The following is a 15,483-nucleotide window of genomic DNA, read 5'->3' as shown; positions in this document are numbered from 1 at the left end:
CTCTGCCTCACTTAAATCCAGTGCACAAGCAAGTCAAGATATCAACCGTGATATCTTTGAAAATGAAGGACAAGGGGCAGCTAGGTGGTACAGTGGATAGAGCAACATCCCTGGAGTCAGAAAGACCTGAGTTCAAATATGGCCTCAGACCAAACAACATTTGACATTCACTAGCTGTGTGACCCTGGGCAAGTCAAGTCACTTAACCTCAACTGCCTAAAAAAAAAAAGGAAAGAAAGAAAGAAAGAAAGAAAGAAAGAAAGAAAGAAAGAAAGAAAGAAAGAAAGAAAGAAAGAAAATGAAGTACAAACAATAATGTTACTTAATATCTCTGAGCCTCAATTTCCAATCTGTGCACTATGAGGGTCAGTGAAACATAATCTGGGGTCATGACTTCAGCTAGATTCATTTAAATGATGGAATTGCCTTTTTTTTTTTCTGGCAGACAATCCCAACCACATTTATTGTACTACTTTTACTGGCAAGTCAGACAAATGAGCTGATCCCAGGCTTGAGGCCAAGGAGCTGCACAGCCCTGTGAAGCATAGTATTGCAAATTCACTTTCTTTTTGGCCTGCACCTCCAAGATGCCCTCCATGTAGTCTTCATGGGTAAGTTCAGTGGCACCCCGTCAAAGCACAATCATTCCTGCTTCCACACACACAGGCTTGCACTGGGCCCCATTGAAGTCGTTGGTGCAGTGAGCCAGCTCCTCATAGTTCTCATCAGGGCTCACGTTCATCTTTCAGGAATGGATCTGCATAATCCTGGCTCTGGCTTCCTCATTGGGCATTGGGAACTCGATCTCATGGTCCAGACGACCAGAGTGCAGCAAGGCAGGGTTCAGAATGTCCACCCTGTTTGTAGTGGCAATCACCTTCACCTGGGTGTTAGGCTGAAATCCATCCAGCTGGTTCAGGAGTTCCAGCATCGTCCTCTGAACTTCTCGATCCCTGCCTTCTCACTGTCAAAGCTCTTGGTTCCAATGGCATCCAGGTCATCAATGAAGACAATGGAGGGAGATTTGTCTTTGACCAATTCAAAAACATCTCAGACAAGCTTTGCCCTATATCCAGTGAACATCTGGACCATGGGGTCCAGCCAGTTTTAGAAAGGTGGCCTTGGTCTTGGAGGCACATGCGTGGGCTAGCAGGGTTTTTCCCATGCCAGGGGGTCCATACATCTATACTCCCTTTGGAGGCTGGATCCCCAAATTCTCAAATTTCTTTTTATGTTTCATTGGCAATACAATAGCCTCTACCAGCTCCTGGATCTTCTTGTCCAGTCCTCCAATGTCACTGTACTGCTCTGTGGGCTTCTCATCCACCTCCATGGCCTTCACTTGGGAATCATACTCACTGAGCAAGGTCTCCCAGGATGAGGTAGGAGTCTTTATTTACTCCCACCACGTCTCCAGGTTTCAACTTCTCTGCTTCCACCAAACCAATCACTGGCAGGAAATAGGTCTGTTGGGTAGAGGTTTTGATCACAGCACATTTGCTCTTTCTCTGGGAGTCAAGGTCAATGTTTGCACCATCTTCTTCTTAGCCATTGGGGTCAACATCCAGCAGCTCGATGATGTTGGAGACAAGGCAGAGCAGGGTCTTGTTCACTTTCTTCTTTTTACTGTTCTCTTTCATCTTGTCTTTCATAACCTGTAGCTCTTGGGTCACACGTAACACCTCACTTTTCATGATCTTGATCTGACTGTGCAACAGATGAGTCCATTGAATAATCTCCTCTGTGAACATTTTGAGCACTCCCTCCCCAATTCCATGCTTCTCGGACTCGTCCCACATGGACGCCAGCTTCTTCTGCCGCGTCTCTGGGCCCACACTTTCGTGCACACATTCGCCACTCGGCCGTGGAATTCCGTGGGGCCGGGCCGGGATAAATGCCCAAAGCTGATCAAGGACCAACGCTGCCTAGCCCGGCCTCCAGCCCCACAGCCCGGGCAGCATTGGCGGCCTGCTTTAATAAACCGACATTCCGGGCAGTGGAATTGTCCTTTAATAATGGAATTTGCTTTCTTTGAAGTCTTGGAACTTGAGTGGAGCTCTTCTACCTCAAAACATTATTCATGAAGAAACAGAAAGATGGGGAGGGAAAGACAAATAGAAGGAAAAAAAATATTTGTAATGTGTTGTATATTTGAAAGGAATAGCATGTTATGCATAGTAGATTTATAGTTTCATGTGCAATCTTCTATATTTTATTGTGCTATGTTATGAAAATGATTGTTTTATTTCATAACTTAAAAATAAAATGAATTTAAAAGAAAGAAACATCTGAAATATTTTCTCTGGTCGTTATTAGCAACTGACCAATATCTGATTTCCACAGTGTACATTGAATAACTTTTCCATGAAGGAAGCCCACATTCAGGAGCTCCTACACAGAAGCCATACCCAAACTTCTCTCTGTCTCTGTCTCTGTCTCTCTATCTCTTTCTCTCTCCATCTCTTTCTCTCTCCATCTCTCTCTCTCTCTTTCTGAATTGGATATGGAAGTAGGGTTAGAAGAAGGGTTAGAATAAGCATTAAACATGGGAAGTAAAGATATAGATAAGGAACACATAGAATGTGAGTGCGGAGAGGTGTTTTCTTCTGGACTGATGGAGGAAGTGTCAAGCCAGATCAGGCCACCAAACTTTTGAAGTTGGGAAGTCTGTTTGCCATATATTTATGTGTGTAAGCATACATGTAGGTAGGTATTATATATGCATATATGTTTTTAATATGTGTGCTCATACCATATGCATACACACAGAAAAATCATGTATACTACCATATATACACATATATGCATACATGTATATACAGGTATATACATAGAAATATATGCACACACACATATAGTTGTTCAGTTGTGTCCAACTTTTTGCAACCCTGCTTGGGGCTTTCTTGGCAGATACATACATATATATATATATACACATATATATATATGTATACACACACATCTTTATCTATCTATCTATCTATCTATCTATCTATCTATCTATCTATCTATCTATGAAAAAGAGACTGATAGAGAGAGGCCTTAGGATCACATATTTAGAAATGAAAGAGACTTTTGAAAAATAATTCTGCCCAATTACTTACGTATATAAAGCAGATTACACCAAAGGAGTCACTAGGTTTCAGACAAGTGATGATGGTCTGAGCCCATACACCAGAATCCTTTTTTTTATCCTGATGTAATGTGTATCACCAATGCATTAAACTATGGGCTGATCTCTAGAGTGCAAAGCCCAAGATCCGGTACTGCTCTGGATCCCAGATAAGAGATGCAGTCTACCTCTTTGTATTAACTTAGTGTACCTGCTACCAATATCCAACCCATGTGGAGAGGAAACACTACTCTAATTATTCTGCTCCATGGGGATAATACCAGGACTTCTTCCAACCCACCCCATCCATTAGAAAACACTAACTCCCCATCCTTTTCATTTGTTAGCTTTAATAATATTAATTTTACTATTGCATTTTGGCTACCATTGCTATGGTGTTCCCCACAATCCCTAAACTCAAGACTTAAGCATTTTATATTCCAACTGATTAATTTTCAGAAGAGGAAGCTGAAGCCTAAAGATGCTCAGTGACTTGATAAAGTGGCTGATGAGCCGCCATTTAAAGGTGAGGCTTTTTGTCAGAGATCCTACGTCTTTGCACTGTGCCTCGTTGCCTCTTATTGGTGACGGGGATTCCTAATCTTTTTTTCTCCCCTTTTTGTAACCTTTGCATGTTGCTTTGAGAAGAGTATCCTCCAAAGACCATTTTACCTGTTGATATAAAGGCAAGAATGCCTTAGTTGGTGTGAGAGATGAGAATGGGGATTTCTGCTGGTCTGGAGGTTTTTAATCAGGTAGTCACAAGGTTAAATATGAGAAGAACAGACAAGACTGGGAATATTAGAGACAGTACAAGTAGGTACTATGCTAAGCCCCCCAAAGAACAAATCTACTGTGTTTGTGTCTTAGGAGGCAGGGTACAGAGTCCCGGAGGTCAGAGAGAATCAGCAAGAGTGCTATCAAGAATAAGGCAACAACAAATTTGAGCTCTAATCCTAATCATATTTTATTTTGTTTTCTGACATTTTAATTTTCTTTCCAGGGTGTGGGCAGGCCTGGATGCAAAAAAAAAGTCATAATTAGTGATTATGGCAACCAAGGGAAGCTTTAGAAAATGTTCTGGGCAAAGGACATCAAACTCAGCCCTTAGTCAACTGAAAAAAATTGCAGAGGGGATACCCTGGCAAACTGCTGCACAATGGGGAGATGGAGACATTATGACAGCAACTTCCATATGGAAAGCCTGACAAGCTAAGGACCCATGAATTTATGGGTGGAGGAAGGCAGTGCCATCCAAGAGGAAGCCTTCCTGGACTAGGGTCACTGTGCAGTGGGGAAACGCTCTAGTACCTTCCTATGTTAATTATTCTTTCTCACTGGTTGTCAAACACAATTGACCTGCTGCTCAAGGAAGATGTTGTCTATAATTCTGGCCAGGGAGAAAAGTAACACTCATACTGCCCTAGCTGTAACTTTGGCCCAGAGGTATTGCTCCCAAAGGAGATCAAACATCTATGTGAGGAAATTTGGCATCATGTATAGAATCATCTTACAATCAGGAAGAACTGAGTTCAGATCCTGCCTCAGATACTTCATTTGTAAGTCTTCCCACACAAAGAATTTAATCTTTTTTTTATCCTCAGTTTCCACATATGTGAAATAGAGATCATAATAGTACGTACCTCACAAGGTTGTTGAGAATCAAACGATATCATATATGGACATCACCTTTCATATCTTAAAACCCTATGTTGACTAAAATCATAATTATTAATCTTATACTGACATGCCATCAATCAATGCAGGGGAATAGAAATGTGATGATCCCCCTAGGAAGTCTAATAGCTCTCAGATTAAACATTAGTTTATAAAGCCTTATGTGTCTACTTGATCAGGTCTAAACTACTCTGTCTATACCTCTCAAGATCAATCAGAAACTATTCTCCCCATATGTCAATAAGTTTGCTTCCCACTAATAACTAACAGTCTCTTTACACCTTACACACTGTTTTTCTCCTGAGATGCTACATATAAAAGGCAAACCCTGATTGTAAATATTGTTTCTCTTTATTTGTTCAAACGACCCTTTGTTCACTTACTGGAAAATGCATTCCATCCCCTCCTCTGGCAGGCCAAAACCTATTGATTGAAGCCCAGCTTGAATTCGACATTACACACGTATGCCTTCCCTGAGTGCCCACAGCCCACAAGGCTGTTTACCTTTCCTGAACACTTGGAGCATTTTTAGTTTGGTTTGTATTTGTCTTACATTTGCTAATTTTTTTTCTGATATGCATTAATCTTTTCTCTCCAGTTAGTTTTTATTAAGTTTCTTAAGATATTTTTTTGCTTACTTTGCAACCTTTGCAACACCTTGAAGGACTGGATAGATTGCAAATTGTCAATAAATCAATTTTTGTTAATCAAAGTACTTCGATATTTTTATCAGATTGTACATTTAACCAAGCCAGTCAATAAAACATTGCTAATTAACACTAAACTATGAGGAATGAGTAAGTATTCATTCATTCATCCATTCATTCATTTTTTCATTCATTCAATTGTTCTTTTCTGTTAACCAACTAGCCCATGAGAAAGGCAATGTGGGCTTTTCATCAAAAGAATGACATTGATTAACCAATCCCCTAATTATCATGCATTGAGTCAGTAGGTGCTTCATAAATGGTTGTTGATTGATGGTCCCTGCTTTATATGTATCCCTGAGATACATATCTATAAGTGCATACAGAAAAATACAACAGAAAAATTAGTTTGGGGACAGATTAGGGTCCAGAAATATTCTCCAAACTTATTTGATTCTACAAAAACCACTGTCATCATTCCAAGTGCCAAGCTTCACTATCTCAGAATTATGCTTGAACTACCTCTTACCTTCACCTCTATATCCAAACTATTTATAACACACGTAAATATCCACAAGTATTAGTATTTTCTCCCTTCTCCCCTTACCTCAGACTAGATAACATTTGCATATAACATTAATCTTTAATGACTTGACCTAAATCTATGAATCCTTTGTGAAGACTTTGTGAGAAGTCAAGTTTGGGTAATATATGTTTTCAGAAAGTGGAGGAGTGCTTTTCCTGGACCCTAATAATCATCATGTTCCCAAGATGATTGCCTAATTAATCACTAAAATATTAGTTTGGTGATAAATTTCAGGTTCTCCATGTGAGTCTATAGGACTACCCAAATTTCATAGCCTGTTCTCTTAAAACAATAATTAGCACAACAGTATGACAGAAAGAAAGGCAACTTAGATAGACTTCTAGTCCCCAAATCTTCAAAACCAGGGCTCAGATCTTATCTGCGTCCCACCGTAGCTGTGGCCCAAAGGGCCAGTGACTGAAACACTATGCCTCAAATTTTCCTCATTTGTTAAATTGTAATAATCAATCACCAAACGTTTATTAAATTATAGTTATGCGTCAGGCTCTGTGGATACAAAGAATGCAAAGAAAATTCCTGGCCTCAGGACACATGCTATTTTTGAAGTCAACAAAACTCAGAGAAGAGAGGAAGGCACCAGAACCTGGGGGTAAGAGGAAAAATTCTAAGGGAGAAAGTGAAGTAGACCAGATGGCTATCATGTGAAGAGGCCTTGACATGGGCATTTCGTCGACACGCATGAGGAACAACACAACGCTGAGTTTGGACAGACCAGACATTCTGTGGAGTGGAGTAACACAGGAAAAAGCATGGGAAGGCGTTCAGAGCTAGATTTTGGGGGGTTTAAATACTAAAGAGTACAACTGAATTACTTAGTACCTAGTTTACCAGGTTTTTGTAAAGCTCAAACGAGATAATATATGCACAGTGTTTTGCAAACATTAAAGTTCCTTAAAAATGCCAGTTGTAATTATGTTTCAAGTTCCAGGCCTGGAATTGAAACACTTGAGTGTGAATCAAAGTGAAATCTTAACTCAGACCACAAGCAAATCACCACTTCTCTGAGCCTCACTTTACACAACTATGAAAATGGGTCAATACATACTCCTTCCGTACTTCATAGGGACTTGGGAAGGGAGAAACATGATTGCCAAGTTTAAGCCACTTCATTAAACTGGATTTTTGGGTTGCACTGGAACAACGACACAGGGAGTAAAAATACATGTATGCATGCAAACTCCTTAAAATACAGAAGATTTTCTTGCATAAAATTAAGAGAATGAGTCCAGATTGCCCAGAGCTGGAAATATCTTGTGAATCAGACTGGCTCAGAATGTGTAGCAGTTGCAAAGAAAACTGACCCACTTCAAAGAGGCCAAAGCAGAGGCTGGAAGTAGCAAGTTTGGTACAAAATTAAAAGGCAAAGGAAACACACAAACCCAAAGCTATGAGCAGGTAAAGGGCCATGAACTTGGAGCTCAGTTCACTGGGTGGGAAGGAGAGTCAGGACAAAATACCAGAACCCATGTATCCACCATGTGTGGGAGGAAGGGGTAGGCTGGGGAGGCCTGGCCCTCAAAGGCAATCACTGGGGGGAATACAGCTTGTGGTAGCTAAGGAGATGGCCAAAACTGGGAGAAAGCTCACAGTACTCATCTACGTGTCTGCACATGTGAATGCTGCTCAACTCACCTGAGTTTCATTATATTTCTGCTCCAAAGACATCCTCCACAACAAGGAATGCCTGGATACATTTCTTTTTTTCTCATGAAGTGTGTAATTCTTATTTCAGCTTTTCTCTTCTTCAGCATTCCCCTCTTTAACAGTTGGAAGAAAATCTAAGGTATTTTTTTTCCTTCTTTATTGGCAGATCTTCTAGGGATTTGCTTTAAAACCACACACACACACACACACACACACACAGACACGTGTGCACACACCACCACCATCGTCTCAATAACAACATCTTTATGCAGAAACTCAGAGTAAAATTGTGAAAATCCAAGGCCAAATATAAAATCATCAATCTGACTGGCCATCATTTCTATGGATTAATCATTTCTTGTTGCCTTAGGTCAGGTGAATCATAAATAAATAGAAATGCATAAAACACACTTATATTTACACATTCATAAATTCTTTCCCCTGAACTGCATGTCAGTTTCTTAAAAATCTACATAATGCTAAAAGAGTAGCTTGCTCCCAAACCAATGGATCTGAGGGGCTGGGTTGTCATGGATACACACCTTGTTTTGTTGGAGAGCTCTTTCAAAATGGAGCATGTGAGTGCCTGCTTGGCACATCTACACTGATGTTCCAGGTATTTTACAGTAGTAAATAAAATTAAGCAACTTGGCAACTTATGCATAGGGAATGAACACATTTACCTGTGCACATTTTAATAAATCTGTACTTACAGACATTTAAAATATCAGCAAGCTGAGTGCAATGTTACTCAAGGTAGAATGCAATCAGATGAGGGAGGCATTGCTCCTGCCTCATAAGGTTTTATTACACCCAGTATAGGAAGTGATCAAATGTAAGGAAGAAGGAAACAAAAGATAAAATGAGGCACTGGGTCTATTTTAAAATAACATTCCCTTCTTCATGAGTGAAAAAAGTATTATTTTCTTAAAGAAAAATAAAACACATCCTGACTCATTTCAATAGTGAAGGAATTTTACCCTCAAAATATGCAATATCCCACATCTCACACTCATTCTTTTACTTTTTCTTTTGTGTCATCATAACTTTATCTTTATGTGGTAGTCAGTTCCTCGAAGGGAAAAAAAAATGCAATCTAAAAGTGTTAAAAGAGCAAAGATTAAAACTGATATTCTCTTTTCCTCCCCTACCCCAAAGTCATGGACATAAAGGCAGCTGACGAACAAAGACTTATGGGAGTATGTATTGGATGGCAGCTTCTGGGGGAGGAAGATATAATGTGATTCCCGAGCACAAGGCACACAAAACAGACTTAATGTCACCCCTATTGAGAGGTCAGCTCTAGTGCAGCACCCACTCAGCTTTGATTTAATCATATATATGTAGAGAGGAAAAGTTCATGCTGGAATAAGTGTGTGTTGAAGTGCCAGGAGGTCTGTAACAGAAGGAGAAAGAAGCAGTCGAAAATATTGTCTGCCTTAGCCTTTCTCAGTTGCTCAGCTTGCATAAACTAACAGGTTTATCAATCCCAGGGAAGTGAATTCCAATATGGGCAGTGTGGTAGGAATATATTAATATGTATTTCCTGGTTTGCATTCAATTAACACTTCTGCTATTTAGCACATGGAATGGCATCATTGATCACTTCTTCATGTATATAACGATGCAAGGGTGGGAAATGCCTTTTTTATTCACAGTTTATTCATTTATTCATTGAATAAATATTTATAGGGTGCCTACTATGGTGGCTGAGAAGGAGGTTGGGATAGTGGCTAGAATGCTCAGCTTGGAGTCCACAAGATACTCTACTCTTAGCAGGTGAATGACCATGGAAAAGTCCCTTAATCTCTTGAAGCTTAGAGTAACCAAGATAATAACTTGTCATTGGTCACTCTCTGTACTGCAGAAGTAAGTTCTTATACTGGAGAAATAATTATTCCTTGACCTGTTGGTTCTAGTTAACATCAACTCAATGGAGAATCTATGGGATTTACTATGGATTTGATGTGCCTTACTATTTTTTTAATTAGTAATTTATACAAAAATAGCTATGTCATAGTAAAAAAGAAATACAACTGACATCAAAATGGGAAGGAAACCCACTGCACTTCATTATAGGAATGATCTGAACAGTGCTGGACAGGGTCGTGAAAAAATTAGACATGATGACGGCTGGCATACAGAGAGGCCTCGATTCCAGGAATGTAGAAAGTGGAGGCCTTCTGTAGTTAGACCATTCCAGGAGTATGGTGTTTAGTTCTGAATGAGACAACATGTAGGAAGTGTCCTGTAGAGATGGAGATAAGAAAGACAGAGGCCAGTGAGAAGGTCCTTGAATCCATGCCAATTGAGGATCATCTTTAGACTGCAGAAAACACTATATGGAAATGGTTAAAGAAAAGAGAAGTGATGGGGAGGGAAGAGACAAGGATGGGGCAGACAACAAAGTGAAGTCATCAACTTTCTCTTTACAAATGACAAAATCAGAAAAAAGGACACTGGATACCTGGCTAGTCCATGGACAAAGCAATCCATCTCTAAACTCCAGATTTTTTTTTTCTGGCTATCTATGCCTGGAATGTTCTCTGTCCTTTGCTCTGGGTACTGACTTCCCTGGCTTCCTTTAAGTCCTCCCCCAATCAATAATTTTATAGGGAGCCTTTCCTAAACCTTGTTAATTTTCATGCTTGCCTTTTGTGAAATATTTCCCATTCATTCTGTAGCTTGCTTTGTACGTATTTGTTTACATGTCTTCCATTCATTCTGTTGCTTGCTTTGTATATATGTTTACATGTTGTCGCCCATTCATTTGTAAGCTTCATGATAGAAGATGCTGTATTTTGCCCCTTTTTGCTCCCCAGTGCTCAGTGTCTGGAATGTAATAGCACATAAAAAAATGTTTATTGGTTGATTGATAGATTGGTCTTTCCCATGATTCCTTTGGCATAAATAATTATCAAAGAGGAATCTCACTTTACCAGTGGATACCTGACCGTGATCAGTCAGGCAGTGAAGCTATAAGCATTTGTTAAGTGCTTACTATATGTGGACCACTGAGCTAATCACTGGAAATAGCAGTAAAATTAAGATAGTCCTTGCCCTCGAGGAGCTTACCTTCCAATGGGAGGAGGAACCATGTAAAAGAAATCTGTGAAGCTGAGAGAGGGAAATGGAATGGGGGAAGAAGCTTCTTGGTATGGAGGCACATTAAAGAAAGTGTGGAGAAGAGCCTGAAGGAGAGGGAAATGAGACATGAACATCTTGGTCTTGGGCATCCTCCTTAATTGAAGGTGCTGTGAAGTCTTCTAGTTGGAGAACAGGCTGCTGGGACAGATGGCATTTCCACCATGTGAATTTCAGGGCTGCAGTGAGACTTCAGAATGAAGAGCTGTGTCCTGGCAGAGGCAGTCTGGAGTCAACCTGTAAAGGAAGAAGCACAGCTCTTCTGGAAGCCGGATTTGAATACCCAGGCCAGGCATGTCTCCATTATGTCATCATTCTTTTTTTGATAAGCAATTACGAGATGCTTCATTCTCAAGATCCTCACAAGAGCTCATTGCTATGTAGATAGTAGAGAAGGAGCGCCATATTGCTCGTGAATACTGGCTGATTCTGCTTTGAATCACTTTATTTTAAGGATTCCTTACAGCCAACATCACAAAATGGTGGAACCTCAGAGTGAGAAAGGACCACAGAATGCATCTACTCTAATATTTTGTTGTTCAATCAGTCATGTCCAACTCTTTGTGGCCCCATGCACCATCTCATGTCAGGCCCTTATATCTTCCATTATCTGCCAAAGCCTGTCCAAGATTATGTTACATTGTTTCCATGACACCATCCATCTTATCCCCTGTCATCCCCTTTCTTTTATACTGTCAATCTTTCTTGGCATCAGGGTCTTCTCCATTGAGTCCTATCTCTTCATCATGTGGCCAAAGTGTTTAAGCTTCAGTAGCTGGCTGTCCAATGAATAGTGTGAATTCATTTCTTTAAGTCTTGATGATCTGATCTCCTTGCTATGCTATGGAGTCTCAAGAATCTTCTTCAGCACCAGATTTTGAAAGTGTTGATTATACAGCACTCAGTTTTTTCTTACAGTCCAATTCTCATAACCACACATTGCTACTTGAAAAACTGTAGCTTTGATTATACAGACATTTGCTAGCAAAGTGATATCTCTGCTTTTTAGTTAGCTGTCCAGATTTAGCATAGCTTTCCTTCCAAGGAACATGAGTCTTTTAATTTCATGGGTGCAAGGCACAGGGGGTGGAGCCAAGATGGTGGATTAAAAGCAGTGACTTGCTTGAGCTCTCCCCCAAAGCCCTCCAAATACCTGTAAAAGTGGCTCTAAAAAAAATTCTAGAGCATCTGAACTCACAAAAAGACAGAGTGAAACAAATTTCAAGCCCAAGACGACCTGGATGGTTGATTGGAAAGGTCTGTTGCACCAGGGTGGGAGAGGACCACAGTTCAGTGTGGGCCTCACAAAGACCAAGCCTCAGAAAAACCTGGAGCAGGCCTCAGAGGACTGAATTGCAGGCAGCTGAGGTGGTTTCCAGACTTCTCAACCTACGAATACTAAAGACAACTTACATGGTCAGTAGGAAATATCTGTCACTGTGGTGAAAGAGGATCTTGGTCCAGCTCCAGTTCCAGCGAAGTCCCGGGGTGGTGGCAGTTTCTGGAAGCACAGCTCAGTGTGGCCCTCACAAAGACCAGGACTCAGCAAAACCTGGAGCAGGCCTCATAGGACTGAATCGCGGGCAGCTGGGGTGGTTTTGAGATTTCTCAACCCATAAACACCAAAGAAAACTTAGAAGATCAATAGGAAAAGTCTGTGTCTTCAGTGTAACAGAGAAGCCTGTCCCAGCCCCAGTCCCTGAGCATGGCCCTGGGCTGTAGCTGCCTCCATAGATTCCAGCCCACAGACTGGGGTGGGGGGGGATCAAGTGACCAGTCAGAGGGGAATTGCAGGGATCTTTTTGCTAGTACTGAGGCAGTATTCTCTTGTTTTCCCCGTGCTTAGATCAGAGTCTCAATTCTCACTTTTGGTTTATTTAGCTGTCATTTTACAAGACGCACTTTACATACAAGTTTAATAACTTAACCATATACAATCTTGTCATACTCTTTTTCCAATCTTAAACCAATCAGTCGTTCCATGTTTGATTCAAACTGTTGCCTTTTGACCTGAATACAGCAACCTCAGAAGACAAGTAAAAATATTTGGTACTCCCATCTCTTTGAAAACTTGTCATATTTTGAGGTGATCTACATGATTAAAGGTTTCAGTGCAGTCAATGAAACAGAGATAGATGTGTATTTGTTTGTGTGTTTTCAGGAACTTCCTTTTTTTTTCATAATCCAGGAACATTATTATTTTGGTGTCTAATTCTTCTGCCTCTTCAAAAACCAGCCTGCTCATCTCATTTAAAATATTGCTGAAGCCTAGATTGTAGAATCTTAAGCACAATTTTGCTGGTGTGCAAGATAAGTGCAATTTTTCAGTAATTTCAACTTTTGGGTTGCTGAAAAAGGGGTTGATTTGAGCAGTACATTATCTTACCAAAACTTGATTAGTCTCTGCCCTACTTCATTTTATACTCCAAAACAATCTTGCCTTGTTCCAATTATCTTTAGATTTCCAACTTTAGTATTCCAATACCCTATGATGAATGTGACATCTTCTTTGGTGTTATTTCTAGAAAATGTTTTAAGTCTTCATGGAACTGATCAACTTTGGTTTCTTTGGCATCAATTGGTGGAGTGTAGACTTCTATTGCTGTGATGTTGAACAGCTTGCTTTGGATCTGAACAGATGCCATTTTGTCATTTTTGAGATTATGCCCCAATACTGCTTTTCTCACCCTTTTTATTGGCTATGAGAAATACTCCATTCCTTTTAAGGAATCCTTGCCCACAGCTATATGTAGTGTTTACCTGAATGAAATTCACTCATTCCCATCCATTGAAGAACACTGATACCCAAGATGTCAATGTTTATCTTTTAATGTCCTATTTGACTACGTCCAGTTTACCTTGGTTCATATATATTACATTCCAAGTCCCTATTCAATATTAATATTTAAAAAAAATCTTTATAGCATATGAAATAAAAGAAGCATTTCCATAACATAGTACAATAAAAATGATGATTGTACATAAAACTGCAAATCTGCCAAGGGACACATCTTCTGGAGTCATATCTTATATCATTTTAATACTGTCCATGGGACTTTCTTGCAATAATCCTAGAGTGTTTTTGTGTTTCCTTCTTCAGTGGACCATTTTTGACAGAATCCTCTCCTATGACCTGTCTGTCTTGAGTAACCTTGCACAGCATAGGTCGTAGTTTCATTGACCTACACCAGCCATGGTGACAATGCAGTGAATCTAGGAGGAGAGTCTAATTTACATCTCATCAATAATATATTCTCCTTCCCAACACCTTTCAATAAATAACAATAATGACATCCCTTGAAAGCTTCTTGTGAAAAAAGACTCTCCTGTATCCCAAGGAAGCTTATTTCAGTGTCATGGATTTCCAGGACAGTATTACTTAACATCCAGTCAAAAACTACCTCTCTGGAAATGCAAATTAAAATAACTCTGAGTTACCACCTCATAACTACCAGATTGGCTAATAAGACAGAAAAGAAAAATGACGAATGTTGGAGAAGATGTGGGAAAATCGGAACACTAATGCATTGTTGGTAAAATTGTGAAATGATTCAACCATTCTGGAGAGTAATTTAGAACTATGCTCCAAGGGCAATAAATCCATGCATACCTTTTGAATCAGCAATACCACTATCAGGTCTGTATCCCAAAGAGATCATGAAAAAAGGGAAAAGGACCCACATGTACAAAAATATTTACAGCAGCTCTTTTTGTGGTGGCAAAGAATTGGAAATTGAGGGGATGCCTTTCAATTGGGGAATGGCTGAATAAGTTGTGGTATATGAATGTAATGAAATACTGTTCTTCTATAAGAATAATGAGCAGGCAGATTTCAGAAAAACCTGGAAAGACTTACATGAACTGATGCTTAGTGAAGTGAGCAGAACCAGGAGAACATTGTACACTTTAATAGCAACATTGTGCAATGGTTAACTTTGATAGACTTATCACTTCTCAGTAATGCAAGGATTAAGACAACCCCAGAAGACTCAAGATAGAAAATACTATCCATATCCAGAGAAAGAACCATGGAATCTTAATGCAGATCAAAAATACTACTTTCACTTTTTTGGCTTTCTCTTAGTTTTTCCCTTTTATTCTGATTCTTCTTTCACAACATGACCAATGTGGAAAGATGTTTAATATGATTGTATATGTATAACCTATATCAGATTGCTTGCTGTCTTGGGGAGGGGGGAGGAAAAGGAGGGATAAAAATTTGAAATTCAAAATCTTACAAAAATGAATATTGGAAACTTTCTTTACATGTAATTAAAAATACAATTAAGAGAAAATAAAAAGCTACCTCTCTGCATCTTTATCCATTTACTTCTGCTTCTAACTTCTGGTGCCAAAAAGAGGAGACATTTTCTTTCGTATGGAAGCCTGCCCAAGTCATGTTTTCCTGGCAATGTCTTTAGGTTCTGTTCAACATATTCTAATAGTTAAGCAAATAATTTTTTAAAGAAAAATAGCTAATAAAAGCCAAGGAAACTGTGACAAGCCCCTAGGATAATCTGGAATCACACTAAACCTGCAATTCAGACATTGCAGAATAGCTCATTTTGATTCTTCTAGATACAAATACAATGTCTTCTTCAATGATCTAAGGAGTACAATGGGGAAAAATGAGCAAAAACCAAGATACGCGT

The 15,483-nt window shown here is 39.6% G+C and overlaps 1 pseudogene; it reads right to left on the bottom strand.

The window, feature by feature from the left end:
- Window positions 1-475: 475 nt before the first annotated feature.
- LOC110195718 (26S proteasome regulatory subunit 6A-B pseudogene) lies at window positions 476-7,708 on the bottom strand (annotated as a pseudogene).
- Window positions 7,709-15,483: the final 7,775 nt, after the last annotated feature.

The sequence above is a fragment of the Phascolarctos cinereus genome, unplaced genomic scaffold (assembly GCF_003287225.1).
Source record: "Phascolarctos cinereus isolate Bilbo 61053 unplaced genomic scaffold, phaCin_HiC Scaffold_5;HRSCAF=322, whole genome shotgun sequence".
In the NCBI taxonomy this organism is placed as follows: Eukaryota; Metazoa; Chordata; class Mammalia; order Diprotodontia; family Phascolarctidae; genus Phascolarctos; species Phascolarctos cinereus.
Note: the sequence above shows the minus strand (reverse complement) of the source record. Positions and strands in the feature narration are given on the sequence as shown.